General features: G+C 41.7%; 1 protein-coding gene across 6 annotated transcripts in view; it reads right to left on the reverse strand.

Annotated features, from left to right (window-relative positions):
• RNF185 (ring finger protein 185) overlaps positions 1-16117 on the reverse strand; it is a 39427-nt gene extending 23310 nt beyond the window's left edge. For 3 of the 6 annotated variants that reach the window (XM_047698189.1, XM_047698190.1, XM_047698188.1), the window contains exon 1: positions 15982-16117. The gene's annotated coding sequence lies outside the window, so the exon portion shown is untranslated. Of the gene's footprint in view, positions 1-15120; positions 15186-15981 lie in introns of those variants that run through there. The other 3 variants (XM_047698193.1, XM_047698192.1, XM_047698191.1) reach the window with 3 other exon arrangements.
• Between the last annotated feature and the right edge of the window lie 6318 nt (positions 16118-22435).

Genomic DNA, 22435 nt, shown 5'->3' on the forward strand with positions numbered 1-22435 from the left:
TAACCCGCTGAGCCACCTAGGGCCCCCTTTTTAAAGATTTTATTTATTTGAAAGAAAGAGTGAGAGAGAGAGAATGAGCCAGGGGGAGGGGAGGGGAGGGGTAGAGGGAAAGGGAGAAGACTCCCCGATGAGCAAGGAGCCCCATGTGGGACTCGATCCCAGGACCCTGGGATCACAACCTTAGCTGAAGGCAGATGCTTAACTGACTAAGCCACTCAGGTACCCCTTCAGAGCTTTTCCTTAATGCTTACCAGGTTTCATAAGAAAAGGTAAAGCAAGATTTGGATGATCAACAGTACAAACTTTCACGGGTCACCCAAGAGCTGCCTTTTATCATCCTTTCTATCACGGTCTTAAAATGTTCTTTATGGGGCACCTCCCCCCCTGCTTGTGCCAGAGCTCACGTGCCCACACTCTCTCTCTAAAATAAATAAAATCTTTAAAGAACAAAACACACACAAAAAAACTAGCATAGCAGAGGAATTTGATGGCTTTGGGTTCAAATCTCAGCTCTGCCACTTACTTGGTAACTTGAGACATTATTTTCTGAGCCTTTTTTTTTTTTTTTAAGATTTTTTTTTTTTAATTTATCTATTTGACAGAGATCACAATTAGAGAGGCAGGCAGAGAGAGAGGAGGAAGCAGACACCCAGCTGAACAGAGAGCCCCATGCGGGGCTCGATCCCAGGACCCCGAGATCATGACCTGAGCCGAAGGCAGAGGTTTAACCCTCTGAGCCACCCAGGCGCCCCCTGAGCCTTTATTTTACTCCTATGTGTAAAACGGGCTATTACCTTTCTCCCAGGACAGTTTATAAGAATTAAAGAGATAAAACGATAAGGCACTAGCACAGTGCCAGCAGACTTAAGTGCTTGAAAAATATTAATCTCACCCTCACTGTCAGATCTCACAAAGTACACAAAGATTTCACAAAATATAAAAAAGTCATCCTTTTTTTATATTCCCCACAGAGCTATGTAATCAGCAGGTACTTGGTTAATTTGGTTAATGAATGAGTCACAACTTCCCTTTCTGAATGGCCATCATTCTTTGAAGGCATAGTAGGTGCAACATCAGAACTGTGTATGAGAAAATCCAGAATGGGATACACTTAATTTGATTCAGGCAAAATCAGATTTTCACCAAAAGTTTTAAAATCAGGAGCCATTTTTAATATTTATTATTACCATGAATAATGTCAGCTAACACACATTCTTTTTTTTTTTTAAGATTTTTTTTTTTTTAAAGATTTTATTTATTTATTTGACAGACAGAGATCACAAGTAGGCAGAGAGGCAGGCAGAGAGAGAGGAGGAAGCAGGCTCCCCGCAGAGCAGAGAGCCCGATTCGGGACTCGATCCCATGACCCTGAGATCATGACCTGAGCCGAAGGCAGCGGCTTAACCCACTGAGCCACCCAGGCACCCCCACACAGCATTCTTTATATGAATTATCTCATTTAATCTTCATAACCTACCTCTGCAGTAAGTACTACCATACCATTGTTAGCATTGTTTGATTAAGGGTTAAGAGTAGTTGGGTCATTTGATCAGAGCCAGTCAGAGGCTAAGCTTCCCAACTCCCAAGCCAATGTGCTTATTAACACATTTCAGTGAGCTGTTTGTGTGTCTCCGTCCTTGGTCCCAGCTTCCAGGTGCCTTACTCAGCACAGGGCCAGGAACCTGAAGAACACCTCATAAATGTACATGGGTTGATAGATCTGATAGCCAGACTTAGAACTATACGACTCAAACAGACTTCCCTGCAACCCTCTGCCTGCCTCTCCGCCTACTTGTGCTCCCTGTCAAATAAATTTTAAAAATCTTAAAAAAAAATCTTCAGATTGGACAGATCTCAGTTAAGGGCTGTAGATTTCTAGTATAATACAGTGAAAGGAAAAATCTGGAACCAGAAGAAGTAGTCTGACACTCAGCTCTGCCACTCACTAAGCCAGGGTCCTCACTTGCAAATAGAGTAACTGTGTCTGCCCTTCCTTTTTTTTTTTCAGAAAAGTTTTCAAAATGAGAGTTTTGCCTTTGTTTTCATGTGGTCAGTAAATCCTTATTAATACAGAATCTATAAAATCTCATTAATTCAGATTTTACCTGAGGCTGAGCTAAAGAGCTCTAAAATATCCTGAAGGTAGAGTATAAAAAGAAAATAAAAGATAAGATTTAACTAATTAAGGAGAAAACTTCCTAAGAGTTTAATAACACCTAGCTCATACTTGACAAAACTATGATCTCACTTCCCCTTTGAAAAGGAGGTCCATCAAGAGAACATATATAAGATAAACCAACTACAGTTTAAAGTAATAAAACCAAAATGATACCATTTTGAATAATATGTAATACTGACTTTTACAAATCAGGTTTGTGTCCTGAGCCACTTGATGTTAATTGTCAGAGCAGTTTGGGAAACATTTGGAGAATGCCAAGGACTATGCTCAATGATAAAAATAAATTAGACAAAGTTCTGGTTCCTGCCCTCAAGAAATCTATGGTCTAGTCATAATATAACTGTCCTTTTAAAAAAAGAATCTCACTGAAAAATGCCTCTGCAGCGCTGGTAGTGCTAAGAAAAGACAAGTAATTTTCCTGGGCTTTTGCCCAGGACCCACTCCCATATTGAGAGACCTGTTCCTCTTTAAAAACTTCCCCCATGCCTATACCACACAGCACTTCTGAGGAGCAACAGGGAACATGGATGTCAAATAATCAGGTGCTACAGAGACGACCAGGGAAGTCAAGCCGGTGACTGACACCAAGAGTGGAATGGCCAGCCAGACCACTAGACCATTTCCACAGAACCAAGTCACAGCTTGCTGCTTCTGACCTCTGTGTGTCCTTAGACCACCATTCAGTCGTGCTTTCCTCCCACTGCTCAATGAGATGTACTCATGACATCCTAGCTGATGTGAAGAGTAGAAAAGTAGGGGCCATGGTAGTAGCTATGTGACAATTCAGGCCACTTCAGAGACTCTTAAGCCAGAACCCACTTGGTAGCTTCTTCCCTCCTTTAAATACTACATTTCTGGGAATGATTTCTTAGATAAAACATCAAAGGCAAAGGCAACAAAAGAAAAAATAGACAAATTAGACTTCATGAAAATTTTAAAATTTTGTTCATCAAAAGACACTAAACAGAATAAAAAGGCAATTCACAGAATGGGAGAAAATATTTGCAAATCATGTATCTGAGGGATCAATATCCAGAATATATGGAAAACTCCTAAAACTTGGGACACCCTGGTGGCTCAGTTAAACGTTTGCCTTTGTCTCGGGTCATGATCCCAGGGTCCTGGAATGAAGCCCTGCAGTGGGCTCCTTGCCAGTAAGGAGCCTACTTCTCCCTCTCCCTCTGCCCCTCCCTCTGCTTGTGCTCTCCCTGTCAAATAAAAAGATAAAATCTTAAAAACAAACAAACAAAAAACATCTCCTAAAACTCAACAACAATGAAACAACAGTCCATTTCAAAAATGTGCAAAGGAGGGGAGCTTGGGTGGCTCAGTCGGTTTAGCATCTGCCTTCAGCTCAGGTCATGATCCCAGGGTCAAATTCCGCATTGGGATCCCTGCTGGGTGGGCAGGGCGGGGGTGGGGGGGGCCTGCCTTCTCCCTCTCCCTCTGCCTGCTGCTCTCCTTGCTTACGCTCTCTGTCAAATACATAAAATCTTAAAAAAAAAAAAGAACGGGCAAAGAACTTTATAGACATTTCTCCAAAGATATACAAGTGGCCAAAAACAACATGAAAAAATGCTCAACATCACTAATTACAAAAATCCAAATCCAAACTACAAAATACCACCTTATACCCATTAAGATGGCTACTATAAAAACAAAATAAAGAAACAAAAAACAGAAAATAACAACTGTTGCTGAGGAGGTGGAGAAATTGGAACCTTAGTGTACTTTTGTACTTTCAGTAGGAAAGTCAAATGGCACAGCTGCTGTGGAAAACACTATGGCTATTCCTCAAAAAATTAAAAACAGAATCACCATATGATCCAGCAATTCTGTTTCTGGGTATATTGCCATAAATACTGAAAGCAGGGTCTTAAAGAAATATCTGTACACCCATGTTAATATTTCCATTATTTACAACACCTAAAACATGGAAGCAACCCAAATATCCAGCCACAAATAAGTAAATGGATAAACAAAATGTGATACATGCATACCATGGAGTATTCAGTCTTAAAAAGGAAGAAAATTCTGACACATACCACAACATGGATGACCCTTGGGGACATTATGCTAAGTGAAATAAACTAGTTGCAAAAAAGACAAATACTGTAGGATTCCAGTCAGATGAGGTACTTAGAAGAGTCAAAATCACGGAGACAGAAAGTAGAACTGTGGTTGCCAGAGGTATGGGAAAGGAGGGAACGGTGAGTTACTGTTTGTTTAAAGATTTTATTTATTTATTTGACAGAGAGAGATCACAAGTAGGCAGAGAGGCAGGCAGAGAGAGAGAGGGGGAAACAGGCTCCCTTGCTGAGCAGAGAGCCCCGATGTGGGGGCTGGATCCCGGGACCCTGGGATCATGACCTGAGCGGAAGGTAGAGGCTTTAACCCACTAAGCGACCCAGGAACCCCTGAGTTACTGTTGAATGGGTACAAGAGTTTCAGTTTTCCAAAATGAAGAGTTCTGGAGATGGATGGTGGTAATGGCTGCACGACAGTATGAATGTACCTAATACCACTGACCTATACACTTAAAAATGGTTAAGATGATAAATTTTATTATGTGTATTTTATTACAATAAAAAAATTGGAAAAAAGATCCCTATGTTTCCACAAAGTGTCATTTATTTTATGATTCCATTAATGGAAAACATCTACAACAGGAGTTCCTGGCTGGCTCAGCTGGTAGTGTGTGTGACTTTTTTTTAAAGATTTTATTTATTAAAAAAAAAAAAAAAAAAGATTTATTTATTTATTTGACAGAGAGAGACACAGCCAAGAGAGGGAACACAAGCGGGGGGAGTGGGAGAGGGGAAGCAGGCTTCCCGCTGAGCAGGGACCCCAATGTAGGGCTTGATCCCAGGACACTGGGATCATGACCTGAGCCGCAGGCAGATGCTTAAAGACTGAGCCACCCAGGTGCCCCAGTGTGTGTGACTCTTGAACTCATGGTAGGTGTGAAGCCTACTTAAAAAAAATAAATAAATAAAAATAAAAATAAAAATGGGTGAATGCTGTCTTAATTTAAAAAAAAAGAAAAGATCTACAATAGACAAATTCATAGAGATAAAAAGTGGATTAGAGGTTACCAGGAGCTAGGATGAAGGGGGAATGGGAAGTTACTGTTTAATGGGTAAAGAGTTTCTGTTTGATGTAATGATGTAATGATAAAGCTTTGGAAACACATAGTGGTGATAGTTGCACACACTGTGAATATACTTAATGCCACCAAATAGTACACCTAAAAATGGTTAAATGGTAAATTCTGTTATGTATTATTTTATCACAATAAAAAAAAATTTTTTTTTAAGATTTTTTTTTTTTTTTTTTTGTCAGAGAGAGAGATGGAGAGAGAGCAAGCACAGGCAGACAGAATGGCAGGCAGAGGCAGAGGGAGAAGCAGGCTCCCTGATGAGCAAGGAGCCCGATGCGGGACTCGATCCCAGGACGCTGGGATCATGACCTGAGCCGAAGGCAGCTGCCTAACCAACTGAGCCACCCAGTTTTTAAAAGAATCTGTGCTCCTTATTAGAAAGAAACCAGAATTCTACTCACTAAGAACATGCTGAGTCATTGTTCTATATACCCAAGCAATACTTATTAACTTACTGAATAACCGACTGGTTAAGCGTATGTATCAGAAGTAATGCTTACAAAAAAGGCTGGCAAAAGCACAGACACATCAACATTAAAATGCTAACAGGAGGGGCCTCTGTGTGGCTCAGTCCTTCCTTAGAGTGTATGACTCTTGATCTCTGGGTGTGGGCTCGAGCCCCACCTTGGGTGTGGAGATTGCTTAAAAATAAAAAATCTTTAAAAAATGCTAACAGGAAAAAGCAAGCTATAGAACTACATGCACTGAATGGTTCTAACCATTAAAAATGTACACACTGGGGGAGAAACAAGGAAATAAAGCAACTTAATAAAGGCTCTTTTCAGAAACAATGTAGGTAGGAAGAGAGGGAAGCTTTTCTGTATTTCCCAAAACGAGCGTATATTACCTTCACAATTAAAATTACTCTTTTGTGCCTCTCACCCGAAATAGTTTCAACTCAGAACTTCCTAATTGTTTCAAAAAACAAGTTCCAAAGTTATGTGTCCTTTTTAAGGTACTGTGATACCAATTAAAACCTTATTAAAAACCAAAATTAACTGCGGAAAATTTATTTAGGTTGAAAGAAACCTCTGTACTTCATTTAGCCCTAATTCCTCGTTAAACAGCTGACTTCTTTACAACATAGTTCCAACCCCTAGGTTGATCAGTGAACGAAGAAAAATTTAATGATGGTCCACAGACCCCTCCCTTACACCTGCAAAGGTACCTCTCTACAAACTCCTCACAGAACACTGTGTAATTTATAGTACAGAGACACAGACACAAAAAAAAGTCACTTCAAAGAAGAAAGTATTAAATAGAATTTACTGTGAATAGATTATCAGTGTAGCTGTTACCAATTCTAATCTAATCAGCACGCATACTTCCTTTGACTGAGCTGGTCATGTCCTTTAATTTCTCTATTTTAGCATCTGCCTAACTGCACTTCTCTCCACCACATTTCCCATTATTTTTAAGAGTATGTTCAATATCTCCAGAGATAACCTGCTTGGTACCTGATCCAGCCACTTGCTTCTTTAAGCTTTTCATTAATATCTTGTTTTCTGCTCAACTTCACCAACCCCCATCTGTGGCTAGGCTCTAAAATTTGTCATTAACTATTACTGGACTATTAAAACATGTATTTCAGTAGTCTCATCATCTGACCACCACTTCCCAAATTCTAGCAAATTCCTTCTTAAATGTTCAGTTGGTAAGACTTCAAATACCTGGGATGGCTGGTTCACTAACTTTACCCTCTCTCTACTGCACATTAAGGCTCTTCAAGTGCTTTCTTCCTTTTTATCTTATTTAGATCTCATGGTCCATCCTTTTCCCCATATGCATATCTCCATAATTTCCTTCCCCCACTTAGTTTCCATAAAGGACTTACTTTAAAAAATGTAAACCAGGGGCGCCTGGGTGGCTCAGTGGGTTAAGCCGCTGCCTTCGGCTCAGGTCATGATCCCAGGTCCTGGGTTCAAGCCCCACATCGGGCTTTCTGTTCAGCAGGGAGCCTGCTTCCTCCTCTCTCTCTGCCTGCCTCTCTGCCTACTTGTGATTTCTCTCTGTCAAATAAATAAATAAAATCTTAAAAAAAAAATGTAAACCAGTAAAATAATGCCTTCCTATTTATTGATATATTAAAAGAATTGAATAGGCCTACAAGAAGGAGATTTTCTGATCAACTTACCTTGAATTCATGACCTCAAGACCCCTTGCAATTTTTTTTTAAGATTTTATTTATTTATTTAACAGAGAGACAGCGAGAAAGGGAATACAAGCAGGGGAGTGGGAGAGGGAGAAACAGGCTTCCCGCTGAGCAAGGAACCTGAGCAGAAGGTAGACACCTAACAACTAACTGAGCCACCCAGGCACCCCAAACCCCTTGCAATTTTTAGCAATCCTTTCACCATATTTTGAGTCAATGTAATTTATGAGTCTGTGATGGCTGTTTCGTAACTTTTTACTCCTTCAGTTATAAACAGCCCCTACTTTCTCTTCACCTTCACTAATGACCATCCTTATTATTTCCCTGAAAAAAACTAAAAACAAGAGAGCTGCCTTATCTTTCTACTTCCAAACAGGACGACTTGGCTCTGTCTGTAGTCTTATATTCTTCTTTCTCTCTTTACTACCATGCATGAACTATCTCTGCTCTTAACTAAGGCTAAACTACCCACTCATACCATGGATTACATTTCCTCTCACCTGTTCAAGGTATTTGCTCCCCAAAATATACCTTTTTCCTTACATCTTTAAAGTTTGGCATTTGGCTAAATCTTTTCTTATTTCTAAATCAATAAGAAAAATCTGTGTTATCTATACTGTAATGTCTCCCATCTTAATTTCTATATACTTTATTAAAATACTTGTTAAATGAGTGAATTACTCAATTAATTGTCCTCAGGAATATGCCTCTATTTGGTTCCTAATTGTGAGGATTATTATATCTCATTCCTCATCCCCAGTCCTTCTAATTTTTGGAAAAGGAAACATATCCTTTCTTTTCTTTCTTTTTTTTTTTTTTTAAGATTTTATTTATCTGTCAGAGAGTTGCAGGCCCCTAATGCTAGAAATGCTCTTTATCTGGTATAAGTCTGAAGTAAAAGGGGAATGGTGTGCATTAGTCTAACTGAATAATTCCTCTTAGTTAAATGTAAAGATTCTGCATTTTGGACATTTTTTTATTAAGGACACGAATTCTACCAACAAATAAAATGCTGGAGGAAAATGTCCCTTGTTTGGTACAGTAAAGCAGAACAATAAAAATGCAAGCTGATACTAAGAAAAATGGTCATAATAATCAATGGGAAAATCACAACTGTCTGTGAATTTTTAAAATATTATCACATTAGGAGGAGGGGGGTTGGGGGGGGTGGGGTTATGGACATTGGGGAGGGTATGTGCTATGGTGAGTGCTGTGAAGTGTGTAAACCTGGCGATTCACAGACCTGTACCCCTGGGGATAAAAATATATTATATGCTTATAAAAAATAAAATTAAAATTAAAAAAATTTTTTTTCAAAAAAAAAATTATCACATTAAAAACACTCTTACTGGGCGCCTGGGTGGCTCAGTGGGTTAAGCCGCTGCCTTCGGCTCAGGTCATGATCTCAGGGTCCTGGGATCGAGGCCCGCATCGGGCTCTCTGCTCGGCAGGGAGCCTGCTTCCCTCTCTCTCTCTCTCTCTCTGCCTGCCTCTCCATCTACTTGTGATCTCTCTCTGTCAAATAAATAAATAAATAAATAAATAAAAAACACTCTTACTATTGGTACACATGCTTAGTGAAGTGAAAAATAAAATTAATACTCATTTAGTTTACTGTAACTTAAAAAACATTAGAAACATTGAAAATTAAAGTGTCTCTTTTCTTTGTAAAAACTTTCTTTTAAAGAGAGGGGGAGGGGCGCCTGGGTGGCTCAGTGGGTTAAAGCCTCTGCCTTAGGCTCAGGTCATGATCCCAGAGTCCTCGGATGGAGCCCCACATTGGGCTCTCTGCTCAGCAGGGAGCCTGCTCCTCCTCTCTCTCTCTGCCTGCCTCTCTGCCTACTTGCCTACTACTGTCTGTCAAATAAATAAATAAAATCTTTAAAAAATAAATAAATAAAATTAAGAGAGGGGGAGGGGCAGAAGGAGAGGGACAGATAAAATCTTTTTTATTTTTATTTATTTTTATTTATTTATTTGAGAGAGCATGAGAAAGAGCAGAGAGCACAAGTTGGGAAGAGGTGGAGAGGGGCAGAGGGAAAGGAAGCAGCAGATTCCCCACCAAACAGGGAGCGACGTGAGACTTGATTCCAGGACCCAGAGATCATGATCTGAGCTAAAGGTAGATGCTTAGCCTCAAGGGAGAGGCTCCACACACAATGCAGAGCCAGATGCAGGGCCTGATCTCACAACCCTGAGATCATGACCTAAGCCAAAATCAAGAGTTGGAGGCTTACCCAACTGAGCCATCCAGGCGCCCCTGTTTTATTTTTTAATTATATCTGCAAGATGGTCTGGGTATAGCCAAATGCTCTGATGTCAAAAGAGGTATGGGTGCACTGGTAGCTCTGCCACCCCAAGCAGGTGCCCAATATCACAAGTCTGGAGTATTCCAAACCACCACTGACTCCTCTACTCCTTGACTGTGACCAGACAACCACCAGAGTAGCTCTCAGATGTCAGGACCTCCTAGTGGTCTTATCACATTTCAAATAATACTGTAGTACCCCTTTTACTTGACTATGGCCATCCCACCTCTGCATGATCAGCAGTGGTTGGAGCTGAGAGAAGCTCTGAATGGTCAGCAGTTTCAAAGGGACAATTACTCTGCACTTCAGCATGTCCAAATCCAACCTCATTCAGATCAGGGAGTTACTGGCATTGCCCCAGATTTTGCAGTTCAGCTCACTCTCAGTTACTTCAAGAGGCTTTAGGCAATCTGCAAACTCTTTTAATATTTACATGCAAAACTGTGAGTGATAACAAATAACTCAATTACAAAACAGACAAAGGATTTGAATAGACATTTCTCCAAAGACACACAGATGGCCAATATGCACATGAAAAGATGTTCAACATCATCAGTCATTAGGGAAATGAAAATAAAAACTACAATTAGATGCCACTTTGCAACCACCAGGGTGGCTATAATAATAACAACAAAAAGAGACAATAACAAGTGTTGAAGAGGATGTGGAGAAAATGGAACCCTCACATATTGCTAATGGGAATGTAAAATGGTGCAGCTGCTGTGGAACAGTTTGGCAGTTCTTCAAAAAGTTAAACATTGAGTTGCCATATGACCCAGCAAATTCCACTCCTAAGGAGACACATCTAGGAGGACCAAAAATATGTTCAAACAAAAATGTGCACATGAATGTTCACAGAAGCATTAGTCATAATAACCAAAGGGCAGAAACAACCTAAATGTCAATCAATTAATGAATGGATAAACACAATGTGCTGTAACCATACAATGAAATATTATTCATCAAATATAATGAAGTACCAATACAGGCCACAACATGGATGAACCTTATGAAAACATATGCTTAATGAAAGAAGCCAGACACAAAAAGCCACACGTTGTAAAAAGGGCACATACTATATGAATCCATATTAGTGACTGCCAGGGGATGGAAGAGGGGGGAACAAGGAGTGACTGCAAACATGTGCAGGTTTTCTTTGGGGGGACATGAAAATGGTCTGGGATTAAAACAGTGGTGATGATTATACAACCTTGTGAACATACTAAAAACTACTGAATTGTACTCTTTAAATGGTGAATTTTATATATGAATTTTGTTTTAAAAAAAATCAACAGGGGCGCCTGGGTGGCTCAGTGGGCTAAAGCCTCTGCCTTCAACTCAGGTCGAGATCCCAGGGTCCTGGGATGGAGCCCCGCATCCGGCTCTCGGCTCAGCAGGGAGCCTGCTTCCCTTCCCCTCTCTCTGCCTGCCTCTCTGTCTACTTGTAATCTCTGTCAAATAAATAAATAAATAAAATCTTTAAAAAACAAAAATCTCTGCCTTCAGCTCAGGTCATGCAGGTCATGATCTCAGGGTCCTGGGTCCTGGGATTGAGTCCCTCACCCCCACCCCATGGGGCTCCCTGCTCAGTGGGGAGCCTGCTTCTCCCTCTACCCCCCCCCCCCGTTTATGCTTTCTCTCTCTCTCAAACAAATAAATAAAAGCTTAAAAAAATAAAGTTTACAGTCATGAAAGACAAAAAAGACTTGAGGAGGGGTGCCTGGGTGGCTCAGTGGATTAAGCCTCTGCCTTCAGCTCAGGTCATGATCTCAGGGTCCTCGGATGGAGCCCTGCATCAGGCTCTCTGGTCAGCAGGGAGCCTGCTACCCACTCCCCCTCTGTCTGCCTCTCTGCCCACCTGTGACTTCTCTGTCAAATAAATAAGTAAAATCTTTATACATAAAAAAAAAAAGACTTGAGGAACTGTCTCAGATCACTAGAGACTCAGGAGACTTGACAACTAAATGCAATGTGGGAAACTGGGCTGGACCCTGGAAAAGAAAAAGAACATTAGCAGACAAATGGCTAAATCTGAATAAAGTCTATAGTTAGTAGTATTGTATTAATGTTAAATTACTTATTTAGATAATTTTAACATGGCTGTTAAAATGTTAACATTAGGGAAAGTTGGGTGAAAAGTATACAGGAAGTTTGTGTATTATTTTTGTAAGTCTAAAATTATTTCAAAATAAAATAAATTATACAAAAGTTTTAAAATGTTAAAAAAGTTAAAAATGTAAAAAGTCGAAGAGTTAAAAAATGTACATGGAAAAAACTTAAAAAAATGTACACAATGCAAGTCAGGAGCTAGTAAATTCTTTCTGTAAAATGCCATACCATAATACTTTAGACTGTAAACCATATGGTCTTTGGGGCAACCACTCAACTCTTCTGCCAAAGATGATATGTAAATTAATGGGTGTGGCTGTATTCCAATAAAATCTTATTTATAGTTTTAATTTTCCTGTAATTTTCACATATCACAAAACGTTATTCTTTTTTGGATCTATTCCCCACCATTTAAAAATATAAAATCCATCCCTAGCTCACATGCCATGCAAAAACAGGCAATAGAGCCAGATTTGGCCTGCATACCATAAACTGCAGACTCTCCAGATGAGAATTTGCCAATGTAAGGGGCACCAGGGTGGGTCCAGTCCAGAAAAGCATGAGACTCTTGATCTCAGGGTCATGAGTTCAAGCCCCAGATTAGGTGTAGAGGCTACTTAAATAAATTAAAAAAAAAAAAAATTTGCCAATGTGTGCTTCAATTAAAAAAGAAGTGTTGCATGCACATCAATTAAGTCTGGCAACGCTAGGTTAAACAAGATTAGGTATGTTTCTTTATTATAGGACATCTCACTATATTTAATGTGGTATTATATGCTGAGAAGTTCCAAGAAAAGATAATGATATACAGCATTTTCCAAACTTATTTTTACTATGGAACACTTTTTTTCAGAGGCATCGCTTCCAAGTAGTGGCCTGAAGAGCACACTTTGGAAATGCTGATTCAGGTACTTTTTTAAAAGGAAAATTTCAGATCAGTAAGTATTAAAGATATCACCAAATTATGATCATTTTAAACCAGCACCTGGATAATATCTGAATAAGCATTTCACAATTTTGTTTTTAACCCTAGGAAACAAAAACAAAGCAGGAAGGTAAACACAAGCAGGAAGACTTAGCTCAAACACAAGTTATTTTTCGGGAGGGGGATAGGATGTGAGCAGACCTGGGTCATAATATGGAATCTTTGCTCCATAGGGCACTCTAAATATTCTTACAGGTTTTGAAAACGTGACCTACTTTTAGGAACTTCAACATTCAATTAGAAAACTAAAGACAGGGATGCCTGGGTGGCTCAGTTGGTTAAGCCGCTGCCTTCGGCTCAGGTCATGATCCCAGAATCCTGGGATTGAGTCCCACATTGGGCTCCTTGCTCGGCGGGGGGCCTGCTTCTCTCTCTGCCTCTGCCTGCCACTCTGCCTGCTTGTGTGCCCGAGCTCACTAGTGCACACTCTCTCCAAATAAATAAATAAAATTAAAAAAAAAGAAGAAAGAAAAAGAAAACTAAAGATAATCTAGGGGTGCATGGGTGGGTCAGTCAGCTCAGGTCATGATCTCAGGGTCCAAGCATGAGCCCTGGGGCTCTGCACTCAGTGGGGAGTATGCTTGTCCCTCTGCACTGTTCCCCACCCCCACAGCTCCTGCTCTCCCTCTCTCAAATAAAGAAATAAGATCTAAAAAAGAAAAGAAAACTAAAGATATGCTAGAAGCATTACCTGTAGATTATGCATGAGGGAGGATGAACTGGCAGGCAAGTCAAATCCCTAGGATGACTGGTTTTAAATGCTGGATGAAAAGTTAGCCGACAGATTGCAAAAATTCTCTCATTAGATACAAGAGCTATATAATACAATGGTGGAGAGAGGATTAAAGAAGGATTTATGACCCGGGCAAGAAAGGCTGGCCTGAACAACCCTGAGGGGCCCTTCTTGACAGAGACTCCTCAATTCTGTGATCCAAAGAGTTCACTGGCTTCTCCTGATCAAACACAGTCTCTCTTTCCTCTCTCTCTCTCAAGTAAATAAAGATTTTATTTATTTGAAAGAGAAAGAAAGATCATGAGCAGAGGGCAGAAGAAGTAGACTCCCCGCTGAGCAAGGAGCCCAATGCGGGACTTGATCCCAGGAGGCCAGGATCAAGACCTGAGCCCAAGGCAGATGCTTAACTGACTGAGCCACTCAGGTGCCCTCAAACACGAAGTCTTTTTTTTTTTTTTTTAAAGATTTTATTTATTCATTTGACAGACAGAGATCACAAGTAGGCAGAGAGGCAGGCAGAGAGAGAGGAGGAAGCAGGCCCCCTAGTGAGCAGAGAGCCCGATGTGGGGCTCCATCCCAGGACCCTGGGATCATGACCTGAGCCGAAGGCAGAGGCTCTAACCCACCGAGCCACCCAGGTGCCCCAACACGAAGTCTTTAACAGCATTTCCAAGTTACTCTAAGAACATAAGCTACAAACCAATGGGGTGGGGTACCTCCTTAGTTATTCAACAACACTTAAGGAGCCCTTATCAGATGGGCCATTCCAAAGTCCCTGAAAGAAAAGATGATACAGGGGCACCTGGGTGGCTCAGTGGGTTAAAGCCTCTGCCTTTGGCTCGGGTCATGATCCCAGAGTCCCAGGATTGAGCCCCACATCGGGCTCTCTGCTCAGCAGGGAGCCTGCTTCCTCCTCTCTCTCTGCCTGCCTCTCTGCCTACTTGTGATCTCTGTCAAATAAATAAATAAATAAAATCTTTTTAAAAAATTAAATTAAAAAAAAAAAGATAGTGCACAGGGATAGATTACATTAATTCACACCACTAGCCTTACTTCTAGAAAATGTAGGCGGGGGGGGATGGAGGTGTCAAGAAAAGAGGGCAGAAAATATAAGTCAGTCAGCACGAGAAAGGTTGAAAGAGTTACTTAGAATCAGACATTTCAGGTTGGAAAGGACCTCCATCTAATATCTATATACCTCCTTTAACCGGAAGTTCATTACTTTTGGAGCCAATCCATTCCATTGCTGGTCACCTCTGACCAGCATTAAGTTCTTCAATTAAACCAAGAGAATCCGCCTACTGGTCCAAGCTCTGCCACTTTCAACCCCAAAGATAAAAAGTTAAGCACTCTTCACCATAACAGTTGTTTTCCGTTTTTAAAGACAGTGTCCTTCTACTTTTCTTTTCTGGGCTAAACATCCCAATTCTTTCAAAGATCCAGAGATGGCTCCAGCTGCCTCAAAGCAAAGAATACGGATATCTAGTATTCACAGCAGGAAAGCACTTCAAATCAGTGGCCTTCAAACATCAGTGTGTACAGGACCCCCGAGGTGTCATGTTCAAAACGTTCCCAGGTTCCGACCCAGATTCTAAATCAGAAGTCTTATTTGAGGGGCGCCTGGGTGGCTCAGTGGGTTAAGCCGCTGCCTTCGGCTCAGGTCATGATCTCAGGGTCATGGGATCGAGTCCCACATCGGGCTCTCTGCTCGGCAGGGAGCCTGCTTCCCTCTCTCTCTCTCTCTCTCTCTGCCTGCCTCTCTGTCTACTTGTGATCTCTGTCAAATAAATAAATAAAATCTTAAAAAAAAAAAAGTCTTATTTGAGAACAGCACTGTAAAGCATGCACCTCGAAACATTTCAAAACAGACCAGTATAAGAACCATATTTTAGGCACACTGCCCTGTTTTACAAACGAGGAAACTGAGGCTCAACAAAGGGAATGGATTGGGCCCATAACGCACAACTGGCTGTATGCAGCGAAGTCTCTCGGCTCTCTCACTCCCAAGCCCAACGGTGCAAAATCATTTAGCACATCCACCTGAGAAAGGCTGTCTCGAGCCGGGGACAGAAAGTGAGTTAGAGTGAGTTCCTGCCCGGAAAGGAGAGCTCGTGGCTGTCTTTTCCTTCCTTCCCAAAACTATAATCACAGGATAAAAGACCACAACGCCGACTGCACCTCTCTTCTGGGGCGGAGGGTCCCAAGCAGAGCGGGGGTGGTTGTCTCTGCGCCGCTGGGTCAGGTGTCTCAGCCTGTGGGCCGGGTTAAGGCAGAAGTAAGGCAGAAGGCAGAAACCCTGCCCGCGTCCCTCAACTTCGACATCCCCTAAACTACCATCCGAGCCCATCACGTACCTGCCTCTGTCCAGCTAACACCGCTGCGGCCAACCCAGCTTATCCGTCCGTCCGATGCCCTGCCACTCTGTCTCTTTAGGCTGTCGGGTAAGAACTGCGATCACTCCTACGCAAACTCCGGTCACCTGACACAAAGCCGCCCCTCTCAGAGGACTTCCGGCCATAACCGGAAAAGGTTGGTCCGCTGAGCGGTTCTCCCGCCCAGATCACGGGCTCTAAGGTTCCGCCTGAGGGCAGGAAGCGGAGAAACGGGCTGGTGGGCAGCTTTTTCAAAGAGCCTGAGTCAGGGCAGGGAAAGTACCAGGGAAAGGAACGTCTTGTTGAATCGGAATGTTAGGATGATGGGAATCAGAATGAGGAGAACGTGTTAAAAGACACAGGAGCTAACTTGAAGGAGCTACCACTGACCAAATGGGGGCAATTTGAGCATCAAAATACATGATGATAGTGACAGTGTAACTAATGAAATAAAATGGTAACCCACGAGTCTTTGCTGATATAAATAAATAGATAAGGAGAAGGGAAAACCCCTCCTTTTAGTAGAATCCCAACTAACAAAACTGATGGAGTTAGAATAACAATAATAAACGGTAGAACTAGAGGAACAGGGTAATTACACATTAAAAGTGTCTCCCATAAATTATTTATTGATTACGAAAGGAAAATGGTAATTTTACAGAGGTATAATCTCGAAGAGCAAGTAAATCAAAGTGATCCAAATTATAGGTCAAGTAAAGATCATGGTCCTTCCAATAAGATGCACTGATAAGGACACAACATCTCTTCTGTGATATTTCTGTCAAAAATGTATAACCCAAATCTCACAAGGAAGCATGAAATAATCCCAAATCAAGGGCACTCTACAAAATAACTGTCAGTATTATGAAAGACAGAGATAGGCTGAGGAGCTATCCTGGTTTAAAAGAGATTAAAGAGGCATGACAACAAAATGTGGTGTGTGATTCTAAATTGCATTCTGGAGGGGGAATGGGAAGCAGAATAGGTGTGATGTACAATATTGAGATAAGTGACAAATTTGAATATGGATTGTGGACTAGTTCTTAATGTCCATTGTATCAATGTTAAATTTTCTAAATTTGATCACTCTATTGTGACTTTGTTAAGAGAATGCCCTTGTTCTTGGGAAATACTCACCGAAGTATTTTGGAGCTAAAAGGGCACAACTTAATTTTGGATTACTCAGAGAAAAATGCGTGTATGGGGGGGCATGATTAAGCAAATGAGGTGAAATATTAAAGAGTAGTGAATCTAGGTAAAGGGTACATGGGAGTTCATTATATACTTTTTGCAACTTTTATTTAAGTTACTAAAATTTATCGTCTAAATGTGGGAGTTCCTGGGTTTTAGCCAATTTACTTATTTATCTATCAAACATTTGTTTGTGTTAGGGACTGACGATAAGAGACAAGACAAGATCTTTGCTTTCATGCCTTGTGGGAAAAATTTTGAACACATGATCGCAAAACTAACACGCTACTTATCCTGAAAATGACAATAGTTAACATTTGTTGAGCTCTAACTAAGCACACTCCACACAATAGTTCATTTGACCCTCACAGTAGTCCTTTGAATGGCTTTGGTGGTTATCTCCATTTTACAAATGGGTAAAGGAAAACTTTTTAAAGTTTACACAATTTTATCATTTAATTAAAAATTTCCAGGGATGCCTGGGTGGCTCAGTTGGTTAAGTCTCTGCTTTCAGCTTGGGTGGTGATCTCAGGGTCCTGGGATCGAGTCTTGCATCAGGCTCCTTGCTCAGTGGGAAGCCTGCTTCTCCCTCTGCCTGCTGCTCCCCCTGCTTTTGCTCTCTCTCTGACAAATAAATAATCAATAAAATCTTTTTAAAGAATTTCCAAATCACATACTGATAGGTGGTGGAGATTCAATTTGCACCCAGATAGTTGTTCTCTGGAGTTTTTGACATTTTCATTATTTCATTAATTCAACAAATATTCATTAACTGTCTGCAATTATCCCAAGGACTATAGGAGAGGTTGAGTCTGAGTAGGTGGTGAAGGTAGTAGATGAAATAAACTCATAGATGAAATTCTTTGTCTGCTTGTCTTCTTTTCAGGTTTCTACGAACAGAGAGTAACACGGGAAATGTTTCCAACCACACAAACCTGGATCTGGGTTCAGGCTCTGAGAAAAATAAAAGCAGTCCCTGGTATCCAGGAGCTGGCCTGGCACACACAGGTAGGCCTTGGTGTTCTCCTGTTGAACGTACACCCTCCCCCAAATTACTTAATCCAAAGCCAAATCCTAAATGTCCTTTCTAACCCTCTGTTACTGAGATGCCCCATCATTCCTTATGTTTTGCATCGCCCACTTTGTGATAACAAGTAATAAACCAACCTATCCAACCACAAGTATGTTCCTGGTGGTCTTTGGCTGGAGGGCATTGAAAATTCCCATGCTCACCAACTATGTGAATTTAGATGAGCCGTTTCACTTACAGAAGCCTCCATTTCCTCATTCATTTAATGGGGAAATTTATTTCTTCAGAAGATTATTTTGAGTATGTAGAACAGGCTTAGCACTGAATGAGCTCTGTATACTTTTAAAAATTCCTGCTTGAGCTAATTCCTTTGAAAAAGCCAGAGTACTATCATTATAAAACAACATGGGAGCATCAGCTTCAATTAAGACAAAGTTGTCAATTACATTCTCCTTTTCTGTTTTTGCTGGGTTCATCAGGCAGACTAAAGGCAGGAGTTCAACTTTTCCTTTGTCAGAAATAAGGTCATTCTCATGGTCTCTTCTGGAAAGCAATAACCACATTCCTGAAACTTTAATGTTAGGGAACCAGCACTGTTTATTTCTTCATGTTCTTGTTATTAAAGACATTCTCAAGAAATAGCAGAATTGAAACTACCAAACTTGGAAGCACTTCAGTTTAAAAAATATACCAAGTAATATCTTCTCTGTTTTACCACACTAAGGCACTTATGGACCACAAAAACACACTGTTGGTGATGTTTGCATGTATTCTCCTATGACCCAGCCTGGATTTAATATTATTTAATGCTTACAACAAATTATGATGAATAAAAAATATTCATTCCAGGGGCGCCTGGGTGGCTCAGTGGGTTAAGCCTCTGCTTTCAGCTCAGGTCATGATCTCAGGGTCCTGGGATCGGGCCCCGAATCAGGTTCTCTGCTCGGCAGGGAGCCTGCTTCCCCCTCTCTCTCTGCTTGCCTCTCTGCCTACCTGTGATCTCTCTGTCAAATAAATAAATAAAATCTTTTAAAAAAATATTCATTCCAGTGGGAAAGATTAAAATAAATAGAAATGCTCTGATTTCTTCTTCTGTTGCTCTGAGCATCCCAAGGACTCTCATTTTAACAGCTCTAACCTTTCTCCTGCCCCCTTCCTTCCCCTCCCCTTCCTCTTCTGATATTAATACTAATGCTGGCAGCTAATAGTTATTGAATGTTTATTAAGTTGCTACACACTGTGCTAAGGGTTTTATGCAATTTAATCCTCACCCCTGAATCATGAAGCAAGTATTACTACATATGAGCATCTAGAGACACAGAGAAGTTAAGCAACGTGCCCAGTGCCACACAGCTGGTAAAGCTCACACTCAAGATTGGAATCCGCCTACAAAACCAGCAACTGTTGAAATGTTGCCTCACTACCCTGGGCCAGAGAGTAGGGTCTGTGAAGGGATGGAGGGAGGGATGGGACTGGAGAGGAAGGAAAGGGCTGGGGCATCCGTGGTTGGAATCCATGCAGAGGCATTCAGATCTTCTCCAGGGTACAGAGGAGAGGGTGGAGATTAGGAGCACAAGACAAGTAAGAGGCCACTGCAGAGCCTCAGAGGGAGCAGGAATATCAGTCAAGGAGTTTGAAGGACCAGGAAGGTTGAATAGTGGGAAAAGGCAAGTAATTGAAGTAATTGGGGATGAGAAAGCTATGATTAAGGACTTGAGGCTTCAGATGTGTATCTGCCAGTTGAGGAGAGGCAAGAAGTCTGGTAGACCTTCTGGCTTCTTGGATCATTTGAGGCTCACAGGTCCTTGCCCTTCTCTAAGCCTCAGTTTTCTCTTCTGTTCAATGCAGGGGGAAAATATTCCAGGATCCTAGGAACCAGCCCAACTCTGGTGGATGGCATCACTTTTTACTCCAGTCTCCTCACCTGACATGGGGGAGAATATTCCCTGGGCCTGGCCCACCCCCACCCTTACCCTTCACCCTAGGCTGGAGTCAGCCTCCCTTTATGGGTAGAGGAAGCTCAGAGAGGAAGACCATGTGTGCAGACAGAAGGGAGAAAAGGCCAGAGAAATCATCCCCTAATCCTCCTCAACTCCAACCCTTAAACTAAGGAGGCTGGCAGGTTAGGAACATGACCTAGTTACCCAACCCCCAGCAAATGCGCAAATCCTTGCTGTATGCCTTCGGGCATGTTACTAAACCCCTGGGCCTTAGGTTCCTTTTGTTCTCTGTGCCTGGGTCTTAAGGTTAAGATAAAGCTCATTGCACCCCTGCCATTAAGCCTTGTGCCCCAGAACAGCTTAGGGTCTGTTTCTTCTGCCTCCTGTTGGAGCCTGGCCTAGGACTCTGCCCTTATGGTGACCTGTTGGCTCCCTAGGTTTGGGTCTGGATAGCATTATTTGTTTAGGGACATGGCCACGAGGTGGTGTCAGAGCCGTATTCTGGAATCTTCTGGGCTCCAGATCAGGAACACCTTATTCCAGGGAGATAGGCTCTTTCCAGAGGATTCTGGGATGTTCCCAAAACATGAGGTGTGAAAACCAAGTCTAAAAAACCAAGGAAGGGGAAAACTAGTGAAGGAGAGGAAAATCTGGAACGCACGAAGATATCCTGGGGTCCAAGCCCTGGGTGTAGGGAGGAGGGGCCCTCACTGGGCAGCCCATCTCTGCCTTCCACCTCCAGAAGCCCAGGAAGAAAAGGTAGAATGTTCACTTAAGGCCTACTACGTGCCAGGCTTTATGGGGAGTCCTTTTTAAATATTTTTTCTCAGTGAGTCCTCTTAATAGGTCATTAAGGAAAGAATTATTGGCCATTTTACAGAAGAGAAAACTAAAGCTAAGAGAGATGAAAAAATGTGGTCAACATCCCACCAGGAAGTAGAGCCAGATTGCATGTTTCAGAGTCCTGGAGATGAGCTAGAAGTCAAGCTGCCAAATAAAATACATGATATCCAGGTAAGTCTGAATTTCACATGAACAACACATGGGACATACTTATACTAAAATTTTTTGTTGTTTATCATAAATTCAGATTTAACTTGGTGACTTTTATTTTTTCCTAATCTAGCAATCCTAGGTAGAGGAGATGCCCATAGCCCCTACATGAGAATGGGAAGAGCCTAGGACTGTGGAGTCCAGGAGAGAAGTTTGGATGGGACCCATGACCCCCTCTCAAGTCTTGGGGACAAGTCCTAGGTACCAAGGCTACCTGATCCCTGCCACCTGCTACCTGAACAGCTCCTGGTTAGGTGTCTCTGGACACTTTCCCAGGGCCTGGGAGCAACAAAGACCTAAAGGGACAAAAACCCTCAGGCTCTCAGCTTTTTCTCACCTTGTACCCCATCTGTTTACCTTCAACCTCTCCCATTCCAGGAAATTGCTCCACCCTTTGTCCATCCAAGTTGGAGGCCAGAACTGGAATTACTCTTTTGTTTTTTCTCAAGACTAGATATAATTTGCACACAAAAAAGGTCAAAGTCTTAAGTGTTCAGCTCCACAAATTTTTACATATGTACACACTCAGGTAATACCCACACAGACATGTGTGTGCAATACAGGGGCTTTTGACGTCATGAGTGCTAGAAACATGGAATCCAAATTGAGACACACATTAAGTGTAAAATACGCACCAGATTTCAAAGACTTAGTATGAGGAAAAGAATGTGAAATAAGTCATTGATAATTTTAGAATATTGACTACATTTTGAAATAATATTTTATGCATGGATTACATAAACATGGATCATGATGGGCACCTGGGTGGCTCAGTGGGTTAAGCCTCCGCCTTCAGTTCAGGTCCTGATCCCAAGGTGCTGGGATTGAGCCCCACATCGGGCTCTCTGCTCAGCGGGGAACCTGCTTTCCCCTCTCTCTCTCTGCCTGCCTCTCTGCCTACTTGTGATCTCTGTCTGTCAAATAAATAAATAAACTCTTTAAAAAAATGGATCATGAGGGGCGCCTGGGTGGCTCAGTGGGTTAAGCCGCTGCCTTCGGCTCAGGTCATGATCTCAGGGTCATGGGATCGAGTCCCGCATCGGGCTCTCTGCTCGGCAGGGAGCCTGCTTCCCTCTCTCTCTCTCTCTCTCTCTCTCTCTCTTCCTGCCTCTCTGTCTACTTGTGATCTCTCTCTGTCAAATAAATAAATAAAATCTTAAAAAAAAGATGGATCATGAAAATGAATTTCCCATGTTTCTTCTACTTTTTAAACTGTGACTAG

Source organism: Lutra lutra, chromosome 12 (assembly GCF_902655055.1).
Source record: "Lutra lutra chromosome 12, mLutLut1.2, whole genome shotgun sequence".
NCBI classification, from domain to species: domain Eukaryota; kingdom Metazoa; phylum Chordata; class Mammalia; order Carnivora; family Mustelidae; genus Lutra; species Lutra lutra.